Here is a 14,537-nt window from a genome sequence, read left to right on the forward strand (position 1 = left end):
ACAGACACTATTTAAACTGAACAGATGACATTACTGATTTCAATGATGAACTGCCTTTAACTGTAATTTTGCATTATTGACACACTGTTTTCCTAATGAATGTTGTTCAGTTGCTTTGACACAATGTATTTTGTTTAAAGCACTATATAAATAAAGGTGACTTGACTTGATCTGTTGATCTGCCATTGTATAAGTCCTTGTGGAGAATGAAATAATGGCATATCTTCTTGTTCCGTAGTTGTCTCCTTTTTGTTATTTTAAATAATGCTTTGATATTTATTTGCGGCCATCATGGCTATAATTCTGAATAACCAGTTCTTCTTCGGGTTTTGCTGTGGTACTTTTGGTTACACCAGCAACATGCCCGTGGACACTGCAAATTAGCGGTTTGCATGTGTACTGCATACACTGTTAGAAATGTCTGTAAATTTAACAGTATTTAACTTTAAAATTAACTGTATTTTACTGTAGGACAGTTATACAGCATATTACTGTATTTTAAAGTTACATTTTGGGGAATACCCTCTTGGCGACACTAAAATACAGTATTTTTAATTTACTGTAAATCTAAATACAGTATAAAAAATATGAGCGCGAAACCTGACCAATCACAGATCAAGTTTTATTTCCCGCTTGGAGAAAGAAGAAAACAAGATACACAGATGCGAAAAGAACCAGTCAGATGCAAAGGTGTGTACAAATAGTACTACTTTTACTTTAAATATATTATATCTTTGGTTTAACTAAAAAAAATATATTTGAAAAAAAAAAAAAAACACTGCCACTGAACAGCGCGCAGTCACCTCACATTTATGCTGTGAAGAGAGCTAGAGAGAGTTGTGGTGACACTGCAAACATTCATATTTCTTTCCTTTCTTTCCCTTTTCTGAACGTTTCACCGTCAAAATATGGACATTAACGGGTCTCTGTCTTGGGTTTGACCACTCCAGGAGCTGGTGAGTGTTCATGTGAACTGTTAGCCGAACAACAAAGCTTTCGTGGATTTAGCTTAAAGTCAGTCGGATTTTTTCTCGCTCTTATCGCTTGCTGTTAACTGATTACCCCATATAAATGCACGTCATGCTTGTAGTGCTAGAGTAAAACCCGCAATGTTCGTGTCGTGTTCAAACACTGGCGTCTCTGTGGAGACATTATACACCTTTATTAATCATTTCAAAGGGCATAAAAAAACACGGCGAACTTAAGGTTTTCGTGTGCAGTTCCTGAATGCCCATACACTTTCCAAAGCCTCTCCGCCCATCAGTCTCACATTTAACGTTACTGCAAACACATAAATCTAAAGTTAAGTAAACTAAACAACCAAGAGAAAAATATGTCTACTTCAAATGTAACACTTGTTCTGTACATCAGCATCGGGAGAATACCATTATAATCTCGTTCGCGAAAATGCGCCGCAAATGGCACAGAACACAATGGAAATGTTTTCAGGGGACCCCAATAAGTGACGAACCTGACTGTGTACATCCAATGCGCGATCAGCGGCTGTCCGAATTCACTCACTCGTTTTCATTCACTGTTTCAAGTGAACTGTATTAGTGTACTAATGTAGAAATGAGTGTTAAGGGGGCGATTTCGGATTTAGCCAACGTTTAACCTGAAGTGAAGTGAAGTGAAGTGACATTCAGCCAAGTATGGTGACCCATACTCAGAATTTGTGCTCTGCATTTAACCCATCCAAAATGCACACACACAGAGCAGTGAACACACACACACACACACTGTGAGCACACACCCGGAGCAGTGGGCAGCCATTTATGTTGCGGCGCCCGGGGAGCAGTTGGGGGTTCGATGCCTTGCTCAAGGGCACCTAAGTCGTGGTATTGAAGGTGGAGAGAGAGTTGTTCGTGCACTCCCCCCACCCACAATTCCGTCCGGCCCGAGACTAGAACCCACAACCCTTCGATTGGGAGTCCAACCCTCTAACCATTAGGCCACGACTTCCCCCACAACCTGGGATGTTCTCGTGACAAAGCAGCATGGTATCTAGCTGTTCTTAGGACATAAATGTCTTATTATTGCTGTTAACATAACTGTTGCAAATAAATACATTTTATACAAAAAAAGTTTTCGTAATATGCTTTATTTATCTGTGTCTGTCTCAACTTTGAAATTAGCTGTTTCATCTTTGGACCCTACATTACCTTACATTTCTTACCTATGAAACTTATTTAAACATAACATTACCATTTTTTTTTACAATGTTACTAATGTATAGATTAATATCATACTCTCATGTTCTTTTTACATTTTGTATATTGTATACAAAGTTGTATGTCATAAACATATAATCTCTGTATTTTTTGCAAGAAAACAAAAGTAGACGTTGAGTACTAAACATTCTCCATCCGGGTTCATCGCATATTGGGTCCCCTGGAAATATTTCTGTTGTGGTCTGTGCCATTTGCAGTGCATTTCTGTATTTGGTTGTGTTGTGAGTATTTGGTTGTTTTGTTAGACATTTTTCACATCAAATGATCTAACTTTTTTTTCTGTTATGTAAAGGTTAAATGTTAACCCTGACAACAGCAAATGCTCCTCAAAGTTCCAGGTCATCAAAAGAAGTGGGAAGATGGTGCAAAGGAAGAACTCTGGCCTGAACCCTCATGTATCCTCCTTCATTAAAGGGATAGTTCACTCAAAAAATTAGTTCACCCATTAATAACTCACCCTCATGTCGTTCCAAACCCGTGAGACCTCTATTTATCTCCTCAGTCCCTCCATTGAAGCTGTGTACGGTACACTGTCCATGTCCAGAAAGGTAAGAAAAATATCATCAAAGTAGTCCATGTGACATCAGAGGGTCAGTTAGAATTTTTTGAAGCATCGAAATTACATTTTGGTCCAAAAACTAGCAAAAACTATGACTTTATTCAGCATTGTCTTCACTTCCGTGTCTGTTGTGAGAGAGTTCAAAACAAAGCAGTTTGTGATATCCGGTTCGCGAACGAATCACTCTATGTAACCGGATCTTTTTGAACCAGTTCACCAAATCGAACTGAATCGTTTTAAACGGTTCGCATCTCCAATATGCATTAATCCACAAATTACTTAAACTGTTAACTTTTTTTAATGTGGCGGACACTCCCTCGGAGTTCAAACAAACCAATATCCCGGAGTAATTAATTTACTCAAACAGTACACTGACTGAACTGCTGTGAAGAGAGAACTGAAGATGAACACCGAGCTGAGCCAGATAATGAACAACAGACTGACTCGTTCTCGAGTCAGCCACATTAAAAAAGTTAACAGCTTAAGTAATTTGTAAATTATTGCGTATTGGAGATGCGAACAGTATAAAACGATTCAGTTTGATTTGGTGAACTGGTTCAAAAAGGTCTGGTTACATCGAATTATTCATTTGCGAACTCAGTTCAGTCACTTTAGAAACAATATGTCTAATACAATTCTACCACCACACTGCATCAGGCTGATTCAATTACTTTAAGAATCTTAACAGAATTATAATAGACCAACAACAGATTTTAGTTACTTACAAAACTTTACTTCCGATAAATTTCTATTTCTATCAAAGAATCCCCCCCCCCCCATAATGTATGGAAGGAGGTGGGGAAGCAAGTGCGAGTAATGGGAATTTATTAAACAGACAAAACAAACAAATAAAACGAAGACAGTTGGCTGGATGAATCTTGCAGGTCTGGTAGCGATTTGGAAAGCGACAATGCTCACGGGTGACACAGGAGAGCGTGACACAGGAACTGCCGTGGGAGAGCCGTGAAGGTAAGTGGTGAAGTCCGTGGAAGTTGAGGAGTGGATGGGGTTCCGATACAAGACAATCCAGCAACGAGAAGAACATGAAACAGGAACAAGAGAACCCGGAAGTAACACTATGGACTGCATACAACGCTCTGACAAACACAAGACAAAAGACAGGGCAATAAGTTGGGAATGGGTAATGAGTAGCAGCTGGTGATAATTAACAATTAACGGAGACGCCCACATGAAACAATCAGTGCTGACGCAAGACACAAACTCACTCCACCCACATACAAATACAAATACAAAGTTTATTTTTATAGCGCTTTTTACAATACAAATTGTAAAATTTGTTACAATTCCAGGGCTCGACAATAAGGACGTCCCGATTGCCTGAGGCTAATATGAATGACGATCGGGACAGTAGATGGAACGGTCACTTGCCTGATCGGGCCAGTGCTGTAGGGTGTGCATTATATGTAGTCTATGATATCGTAATTGTTGATTTAACAATCTTTTTAACGATATTATCGAGTATGCATCTCACTTTACAAAAAACAAACAAAAACACACCCATTCTGTGCACGCATGCACTACATGACATAGTATAGTAGGTTAGACTTGTGCACATGATTTAGTCTTAATTAGGGATGCACCGAAATTTCGGCCATCGAAAATTTTCGGCCGAAAATGGCCTTTTCGGTTTTCGGCCGATAGACTTTTATCACCGAAACAACACGGCCGAAATGTTGTGATGACGCAAACAGAAACCGCGACCTGCACATGCAGCGCAGACCACGAGCTCTCCACGACATTCACTAATATGGAACGCCAGTGAGAACATTCTCTCTCTTCTTACTCCTTTATTCGCAGCACTAAAGCGTCTCCTAACAAAGATATTACGACGGACCACGAAGTAAAAACAAAGAAAAGTACAGTCTTATAGAGTCTGTTAGCACACGTCTCACTGAGATCTTTTCGGATCCTCTGCACTTCACCGCAAATGTGCTTGATCCGCGTTATAAAACCATTACTTGGATGCGGAAATAAGGCAGCGCGCACGAGAAATGATCCAGGATGCGGAAAACCCGCCTGGAGACGGAGAAGCGCCAAGCGCAGGAGACAGATCAGAGCGCAGAAAAAAAGACTGGTCTCTGCACCAGATGAGTGGCATGCACCCTCGGTGTCTGATATGTTCAGTGGAATTCTGCAAGAAAGTGCCTCAGATAATAATAATACGTTGGCTATTTTGTTCTTAGGCTACTATTTATATATATATATATATATATATATATATATATATATATATATATATATATATATACACACACACACACACACACAAACATATATACATACATAATATCAGATTGTAGCCATATTTATGCTAGATTTCTGCTTTAATTTGATAAAAATGTTTATTTATGCCCTGGCCCTATTTAAATACACTCTCTCAAATATTTCTCAAATATCAGGCAGATGACAAGCTCAACTGCTCAACAGCTAGATGGTTAACTGTCTGAAGTCCCCATCCCCAGAAGTGACAACCCTCTTGCCTATACTGGAGAAGTAATGCACTTTCTAGTCCTACAGAGAACAATTTCAAATGCACTTCACCTAAATGCACTTTGTTTTTATGAGAGAACTGTTCATTTTAAAACCTTTCTGCAGGCCAGTACACGGTAAAGTTAGTACACGGTCATAGCAATAAATGCAATGGTACTAATAATTGGCATAATTTCTTTCGGTATTTCGGTTTCGGTTTTCGGCCTTGGTTTTCTCTTTTTCGGTTTTCGTTATCGGCCAAGAATTTTCATTTCGGTGCATCCCTAGTCTTAATGCCTCAGAATTCAAATGTGCCCCTGTATATATTTCATATTTATATAATTTAATATCTATGTTAACCAATATTACACAAAGACTGCAGTTTTTCTCCAAATACTAGCATGATTACAAATGTGATGATTTTATTCAGCATACAGTTTAATAAACAAGATATCAAGTGACTTACAATTTAGACAACAAATCATCTTGATTCCCATATCCGTCGTGGCGACGTTATAGTGGAACGTCGCTGGAACGTGATGAGTACGTCCCAACGACCAAACTGGCATGTTATGAGGACGTTCCTATAAAATACCATATTGGTCTCAGCGACGTACCACATAACGTTCCAGTGACGTAACTTTGTGATTCCCATATCCGTCATGGCGACGTTATAGTGGAACTTCGCTGGCACGAGATGAGTACGTCCTGACGACCAAACTGGCACATTATGAGGGAGTTACTATAAAGTACAATATTGGTCGCAGCGACATACCAAATAACGTTCCAGTGACGTAACTTTGTGATTCCCATGTCCGTCGTGGCGACGTTATAGTAGAACGTCACTGGAACGTGATGAGTACGTCCTGACGACCAAACTGGCACGTTATGAGGACGTGACATTACAGGATCATATTGGTAATTCATATTTTCACCTCACCATTTCCTTGAAATACATAAAGAACTAATAAACTCAATCCATCTCTGGTGCAAAAATAAACCTTATGAAATCTAATTGTAATATAATTATAGGGGATTCATAGTTAATACATTAATTACATACATGCAATGCAAACAAATACAAAAACATTACATTCTAATATAAAATAGACAAAAACACACTGCATTCATTCACAAATCAATATTTATTCAGCACTACTTTCTACAAATACTAAGCCAAAACATTTTGAACATTGCATCTGTTCTTTAACCATGCAAAATGTTTCTAAGTCATGAGCACAGAAAACTAAACACATCAATTCATAGATTACACAATATAAACAATCGAAAATGTGTGTCTTAAGAATGGGGAGATAGTTAATGACATTATCATTGAAAATTATAAATAATTATCAGTAAACTTATTGATACAACTCTACATAATTTAGTGCAACAAAAAATACATGATAAATAGATATGAAACAATTCAGCAGATACTGCACAGAGATACTGCACAAAGTAAAACTGTTTCGTGAGCCTCGTATATGAGGCTCCTGGTATAAATGTCTATTGGTGATGTGCTTTAATTACACGACATGCAGAAAAAAATGTAGGCTAATTCATGCGCACAATTTTCTATTTCATTCCCTCGATTTGCTAAAACGTGTACAATATTTATACATCAAGAGAACGAATTAGTAAATTGTGCATACGATTTAGCAAATCAATGAAATGTAAAAGTAATCGTGCACGTTTTAGTACATCGAGGGAACAAATTAGTAAATCATGGACATGATTTCTTTCTTTTTCTTGCATGTCATGATCAGGGCTCTGTGCTCACTATCAGAGGATAAACCTAAACAATAAAGCAATTACCAAAGAACCATAATTCTTGAGCTTCTCCGAAAAAAAAAAAAAAAACATTCATAAAGCGTAAAGATATGAAAAATGAACAATATAGAGATTTCTAGCATCTCTCCTGTATTATTTGTCCCACCCGAAAAAAACTAAGGTTTTTAAGAAAATGAGCACACTGACTTTCTCTGAAGAATCTGTGATCTCTGATTACTGACTGTGGAGAAGATTCTTTCAGACAGTGCTGAGGAGGCAGAGTTAGGTGCTGGACAGCTGATAGAGAAGAGTAGAGTTGGGTCCGAGTCCACCTTTGTCGAGTACGAGTCAAGACCAAGTCCACAAACATCGAGTCCAAGTCCGAGTCAGAGTCCAAAAGGGGCCGAGTTGGACTCAAGTCCGAGTTCTTAAAGGCCGAGTCCGAGTCGAGTCCGCCCGAGTCCAGAAAGTAATTAAATTAAAAAAAAGAGTATAAATTGGTATTGTACATTTTTACATTCTATTAATATTTTAACCTTTCAACCCATTAAACCAATGGCAATATAAAAATGTAATAAAAAAAATACCACTGTTACATCTAGTCATTGCCATTGAACATTTTTATTTTATGTCAACCTAACTAGTTTCCTATCAAAAAAGTTTTCAAAGGTTTTATTGTATTACAAGTGCATGAAAATACAAATGAACCTATTTTATTATTGTATCACACTATATTGTCCTCCAGTTAAAGATGACATTTCAGTTATTTAATGCCTCTCCCCCACATTTGACAGAGGTAAAGTGCAGCCAATGAGGAGATCCTTAATGATGGCATTATGAATTTCTTGTTGTCTTGGAGAACTTGCATCATAAAGTTGCATTGCTTGTTTGGTCAGTTCTGGTCTTGCAAATCCTGCAATGCTGAGCTGTGCAGCATCTGTTGGTTGCTGCTGCTGTCTTTGGTACTCGGTTGCATCGGTTTTCGGATCACCAGTACACTGAACCGAAAACCGTTTCTTTCAGAGACGTCCGATTTGAGAACCGATGAACTGATGATACTGCGCATGCTAGAGTTGGGGTACTCGAACTTGGACTCGGACTCGAGTCCGGACTCGAGTCCAATTTTGAATGAACTCGGACTTGTCACGCACTCGGGTGAATTTGTACTCGGACTTGACACGGACTTGAACATTTTGGACTCGGAAAATATTCCGAGTACAGTCGAGTCCGCGTCACGTGTAACAATAAAACCAGCATAAAATTGAAATGATAAATTAATGAATGTCTCCCCTTCTGTCATTTTACTGCACCACACCGGCAGGCAGAAGTCTCCTGCTTGCAGACGAAACACACGCACCACTCACTGGATATCAATGTGGATTAGTGATGGGAAGTTCGATTCTTTTCCGCGAACCGGTTCTTTCGGACGGTTTGATTCAATAAACCGGTTGAAAAAAAAAAAACAGTTCACCGGATACATAATCCATTGCGATTTATTTGTTATTAAATGAACTTACGTTTCGTCAGAGTGCCGTTCATTCAAGCCCTCGGTTTACCCGCACTCATTACATTAGCACAAAATCAGTTCAGAATCAATCACCAAAAGAATCAGTTCGGTTCAGACGCGCTGTGAGTCATTCGGCTTCATGCTGAATCACGAATGCGCAGTATCATCAGCTCCTCGGTTCTCGAATCGGACGCGTCCGAAAGAAACGGTTTTCGGTTCAGTTTACTGATGATCTGAAAACTGATACAACCGGTTCTTGACTCGAGAACGCGAATCGCTCAAAACCCGGGTAGGAAAATCTGACAGGGTAGGATAAAATGTCAGGACACCGGCACGTGCTGCAGTTCAGTATCATCAGCTGCTCTACTCGTGTTCATGTTCTGTTTACTACAAACTCAGTTTGTGAATCTGTCATCATTAACTATAAATACAGTGCAGATATTTCATAAATCATCCCTTATTCATATTAAACATGTCTTTAGAGTCTTAATTATTGTCTAACTTCCCTGAAAACCCCTTTGGCCCATACATAATCTACAATATACAGATTAGAAACATGTAGCCCCGATCTTTAAAAAAAAAAAACATATATATATATATATATATATTTTTTTTATAGTATTATCACACTTTCCGATGTTTAACAAAATACTTGAAAAATTACACGCATGCGCAGTATCATCAGTTCATCGGTTCTCAAATCGGACGTCTCTGAAAGAAACGGTTTTCGGTTCAGTGTACTGGTGATCCGAAAACCGATGCAACCGAGTACCAAAGACAGCAGCAGCAACCAACAGATGCTGCACAGCTCAGCATTGCAGGATTTGCAAGACCAGAACTGACCAAACAAGCAATGCAACTTTATGATGCAAGTTCTCCAAGACAACAAGAAATTCATAATGCCATCATTAAGGATCTCCTCATTGGCTGCACTTTACCTCTGTCAAATGTGGGGGAGAGGCATTAAATAACTGAAATGTCATCTTTAACTGGAGGACAATATAGTGTGATACAATAATAAAATAGGTTCATTTGTATTTTCATGCACTTGTAATACAATAAAACCTTTGAAAACTTTTTTGATAGGAAACTAGTTAGGTTGACATAAAATAAAAATGTTCAATGGCAATGACTAGATGTAACAGTGGTATTTTTTTTATTACATTTTTATATTGCCATTGGTTTAATGGGTTGAAAGGTTAAAATATTAATAGAATGTAAAAATGTACAATACCAATTTATACTCTTTTTTAAATTTAATTACTTTCTGGACTCGGGCGGACTCGACTCGGACTCGGCCTTTAAGAACTCGGACTTGAGTCCAACTCGGCCCCTTTTGGACTCGGACTCGGACTCGGACTTGGACTCGATGTTTGTGGACTTGGTCTTGACTCGTACTCGACAAAGGTGGACTCGGACCCAACTCTAGCGCATGCGTGTAATTTTTCAAGTATTTTGTTAAACATCGGAAAGTGTGATAATACTATAAAAAAAAATATATATATATATATAAATATATATATATATATATATATATATATATATATATATATATATATATATATATATATATATATATATATATATATATGTTTTTTTTTTTTTTTAAGATCGGGGCTACATGTTTCTAATCTGTATATTGTAGATTATGTATGGGCCAAAGGGGTTTTCAGGGAAGTTAGACAATAATTAAGACTCTAAAGACATGTTTAATATGAATAAGGGATGATTTATGAAATATCTGCACTGTATTTATAGTTAATGATGACAGATTCACAAACTGAGTTTGTAGTAAACAGAACATGAACATGAGTAGAGCAGCTGATGATACTGAACTGCAGCACGTGCCGGTGTCCTGACATTTTATCCTACCCTGTCAGATTTTCCTACCCGGGTTTTGAGCGATTCGCGTTCTCGAGTCAAGAACCGGTTGTATCAGTTTTCAGATCATCAGTAAACTGAACCGAAAACCGTTTCTTTCGGACGCGTCCGATTCGAGAACCGAGGAGCTGATGATACTGCGCATTCGTGATTCAGCATGAAGCCGAAGACTCACAGCGCGTCTGAACCGAACTGATTCTTTTGGTGATTGATTCTGAACTGATTTTGTGCTAATGTAATGAGTGCGGGTAAACCGAGGGCTTGAATGAACGGCACTCTGACGAAACGTAAGTTCATTTAATAACAAATAAATCGCAATGGATTATGTATCCGGTGAACTGTTTTTTTTTTTTCAACCGTTTTATTGAATCAAACCGTCCGAAAGAACCGGTTCGCGGAAAAGAATCGAACTTCCCATCACTAATCCACATTGATATCCAGTGAGTGGTGCGTGTGTTTCGTCTGCAAGCAGGAGACTTCTGCCTGCCGGTGTGGTGCAGTAAAATGACAGAAGGGGAGACATTCATTAATTTATCATTTCAATTTTATGCTGGTTTTATTGTTACACGTGACGCGGACTCGACTGTACTCGGAATATTTTCCGAGTCCAAAATGTTCAAGTCCGTGTCAAGTCCGAGTACAAATTCACCCGAGTGCGTGACAAGTCCGAGTTCATTCAAAATTGGACTCGAGTCCGGACTCGAGTCCGAGTCCAAGTTCGAGTACCCCAACTCTAGAGAAGAGGAAGAGTGTGTTTCTTACCCCAGCAGCATAAGACAGGCTCTTCTGAGGGAAGGACAGGAGGCTTGATGCAGTGTTTTGCTGTAGAACAAAGCTTCTTCTCAGCACTTGATCTTCTTCAGAAAAGAGTTCCTCTAGTGTAGAGTCAGACACTCAGACTTCTTGCAAACTGGAATCTTTTAATAACATTTAGCATATTATTGTAGTCATGTTCATTATTTTATTATAACACATGGCAAGCTTATGAGAAAATTGTTAAATGTGTTCTTCCTCCTCTTCTTCATCCTGGGCCTGCACTGTCGACATCCTTCTCTGAGCTGAAAGGGAGGATCATCTTGTTAATGTTGCTCATGTAAGTTCACAACCAGTCAAAATCTGGAATCTTTTCTTTATGGTTTTCAAGAGAAGTCTCTTCTGCTCACCAAGGCTAAATTAATTTGATCAAAATTTTAAAAAAGTAATTGTAAAAACGAAAGAAAGAAATAACAGTTTTCATACTCTTTTTTTTTTTTGAATATACTTAAACATATTGAAATAATTATGAGGCAAAGCTGAATTTTTCAGTAATTTTACTCCAGTCTTCAGTGTCACGTGATCTTTTTCATATACTGAGTTGCTGATCGGGAAACATTGCTCATTATCACAGATCAGTGCATTTACATTCACCTAATCACATTTATTGCCGCTATGATCAAAGTGTGCATCTGCTCATGACGTATGTGAATGATGTGAATCACATCTGCAGTTAGCTTACTACGGTTGTTAGTTCCACTGAACTCTATTGGTAATGAAGGAACTTGTGACCAAAGTTGGTTTTAGGGAAACGCACCCCATATTAGAAATGATGGGGAAGAAAACTTAGCATTTTTGGAAAGTTGAATTTTTTCTTCATGATTACACAAAGTTCAAAACATTGAAAAAAAGGTAATCTTTTGTAAAATTACAAAAGTATTCGGTAACACTTTAGAATAAGGTTCCATTAGTTAATGTTAGTTAACTACTTTCGTTACCATGAACTAAGCAAGAACAATCATCCTACAGCATTTATAAGTCTTAGTTCATGTTAATTTCAACATTTACTAATGCATTATTTAAATCAAAAGTTGTGCTTGTTAACATTAGTTAATGCACTGTGAATTACCATGAACTTACAATGAATAACTGTATTTTCATTAACTAACATTAACGAAGATTAATAAATACAGTAATAAATGTATTATTCATTGTTTGTTCATGTTAATTAATACATTAACTAACATTAACTAATGGAACCTTATTCTAAAGTGTTACCAAGTATTCTCTACCACTGGTATTCAATTTTATGCATTCTTACTATTACCCCCCCCCCCCCCCCCCCCCCCCCCCCAAATAAATAAATAAAATAAATAAATGTAACTGTAGTGTAGACAAATTTTGGGCAGCACAACTGTTTCAACACTGATAATAATCAGAAAAAATTATTGAGCAGTAAATCATCATATTAGAATGCTTTCTGAAGATTATGTGACATTAAAGACTGGAGTAATTAATGCTGAAAAAATAATTGTGCATTACAGAAATAAATAAAATTTTTAAAATATATTTAAAACTTTTGACCAGTTGTGTACATTGCCACATTTAAATGAAAACTCAACTTGTAATAAACTATGCACACATTCTCCAAGAACTTACATTCTGGTGATTACTTCCTTCCCGCACTGCTGTCAGTTCCCTTCAGTCATTCCCAGACCTCCTTGTTTTTAATCTTTTCCTCAAATCTACGCAAACAAACATCATTTTATAGACAATTAGTCACAAATTGCAATAGTTATATAACTATAATCACAATGCTAAATTATATATATATATATATATATATATATATATAATTATAAATATATATTGAATCGGCACACAATCGGGATCGTATCGGGATAGTATTGAATTGGCAGATTAGCATATCATCCCAGCCATAGTTACTACAGTCAAAACAATGAAACTCTCTTCAAGAGCACACAATAACTGAGATTTAAAACTGTTAAAAGAAAAGGCTCAAAATATTGCACACATATAATACACAACAATATCTCTTCCTTTGGTATTTTGAACATTTCTATGAGTAATGCTACACGCACTGGTTGTGTTTACGTGCTGCACACTGTATAGGAGCCATACCCTTTCATATTATAATACATTAGCACAATGAAAGATTCTTGTTCTGTCCCATCTACCACGTTGCTGCCTTCATTACTGTGCTATACATTTAAAAGAAATGTATTTTACACACACACACACACACACACACACATACATTACACACACACACACACACACACAACACACACACACACACACATATATATATATCTCCCTTTTCTGTCCAAGATACTAGAAAAGGTGGTATCCTCACAATTATATTCCTTCTTAGAGAAAAATGGTATATGTGAGGATTTCCAGTCAGGATTTAGACCGTATCATAGTACTGAAACTGCTCTCCTTAGAGTTACAAATGATCTGCTCTTTCATCTGATCGTGGGTGTATCTCTCTATTAGTTTTATTGGATCTTAGTGCTGCGTTTGACACAATTGACCACAACATTCTTTTGCATAGACTTGAACACTTTGTTGGCATCAGTGGAAGTGCATTAGCATGGTTTAAATCGTACTTATATGACCGCCATCAGTTCGTAGCAGTGAATGAAGATGTATCATATCGATCACAAGTGCAGTATGGAGTACCTCAAGGCTCAGTTCTAGGGCCGCTACTCTTCACGCTTTATATGTTACCCTTGGGAGATATCATCAGGAAACATGGTGTTAGCTTTCACTGTTATGCTGATGATACGCAGCTCTATATTTCCTCGCAGCCCGGTGAAACACACCAATTTGAAAAACTAATGGAATGCATAGTCGATATAAAAAATTGGATGACGAGTAATTTCTTACTGCTAAATTCAGAAAAAACAGAGGTGTTAATCATAGGGCCTAAAAACTCTACTTGTAATAACCTAGAACACTGTCTAAGACTTGATGGTTGCTCTGTCAATTCTTCGTCATCAGTTAGGAACCTAGGTGTGCTACTTGATCGCAATCTTTCCTTAGAAAGCCACGTTTCTAGCATTTGTAAAACTGCATTTTTCCATCTCAAAAATATATCTAAATTACGGCCTATGCTCTCAATGTCAAATGCAGAAATGTTAATCCATGCATTTATGACTTCAAGGTTAGACTATTGTAATGCTTTATTGGTGGTTGTTCTGCACGCTTGGTAAACAAACTACAGCTAGTCCAAAATGCAGCAGCAAGAGTTCTTACTAGAACCAGGAAGTATGACCATATTAGCCCGGTCCTGTCCACACTGCACTGGCCCTATCAAATC

The 14,537-nt window shown here is 37.6% G+C and overlaps 1 long non-coding RNA gene across 1 annotated transcript; it reads left to right on the forward strand.

The window, feature by feature from the left end:
* Window positions 1-528: 528 nt before the first annotated feature.
* Window positions 529-2,568, forward strand: LOC113076270 (uncharacterized). The gene is made up of 3 exons (XR_003281150.1): window positions 529-690; window positions 951-956; window positions 2,524-2,568. It is a non-coding gene; the product is annotated as an uncharacterized LOC113076270 (long non-coding RNA).
* Window positions 2,569-14,537: the final 11,969 nt, after the last annotated feature.

The sequence above is a fragment of the Carassius auratus genome, unplaced genomic scaffold, assembly GCF_003368295.1.
Source record: "Carassius auratus strain Wakin unplaced genomic scaffold, ASM336829v1 scaf_tig00019525, whole genome shotgun sequence".
NCBI lineage: Eukaryota > Metazoa > Chordata > Actinopteri > Cypriniformes > Cyprinidae > Carassius > Carassius auratus.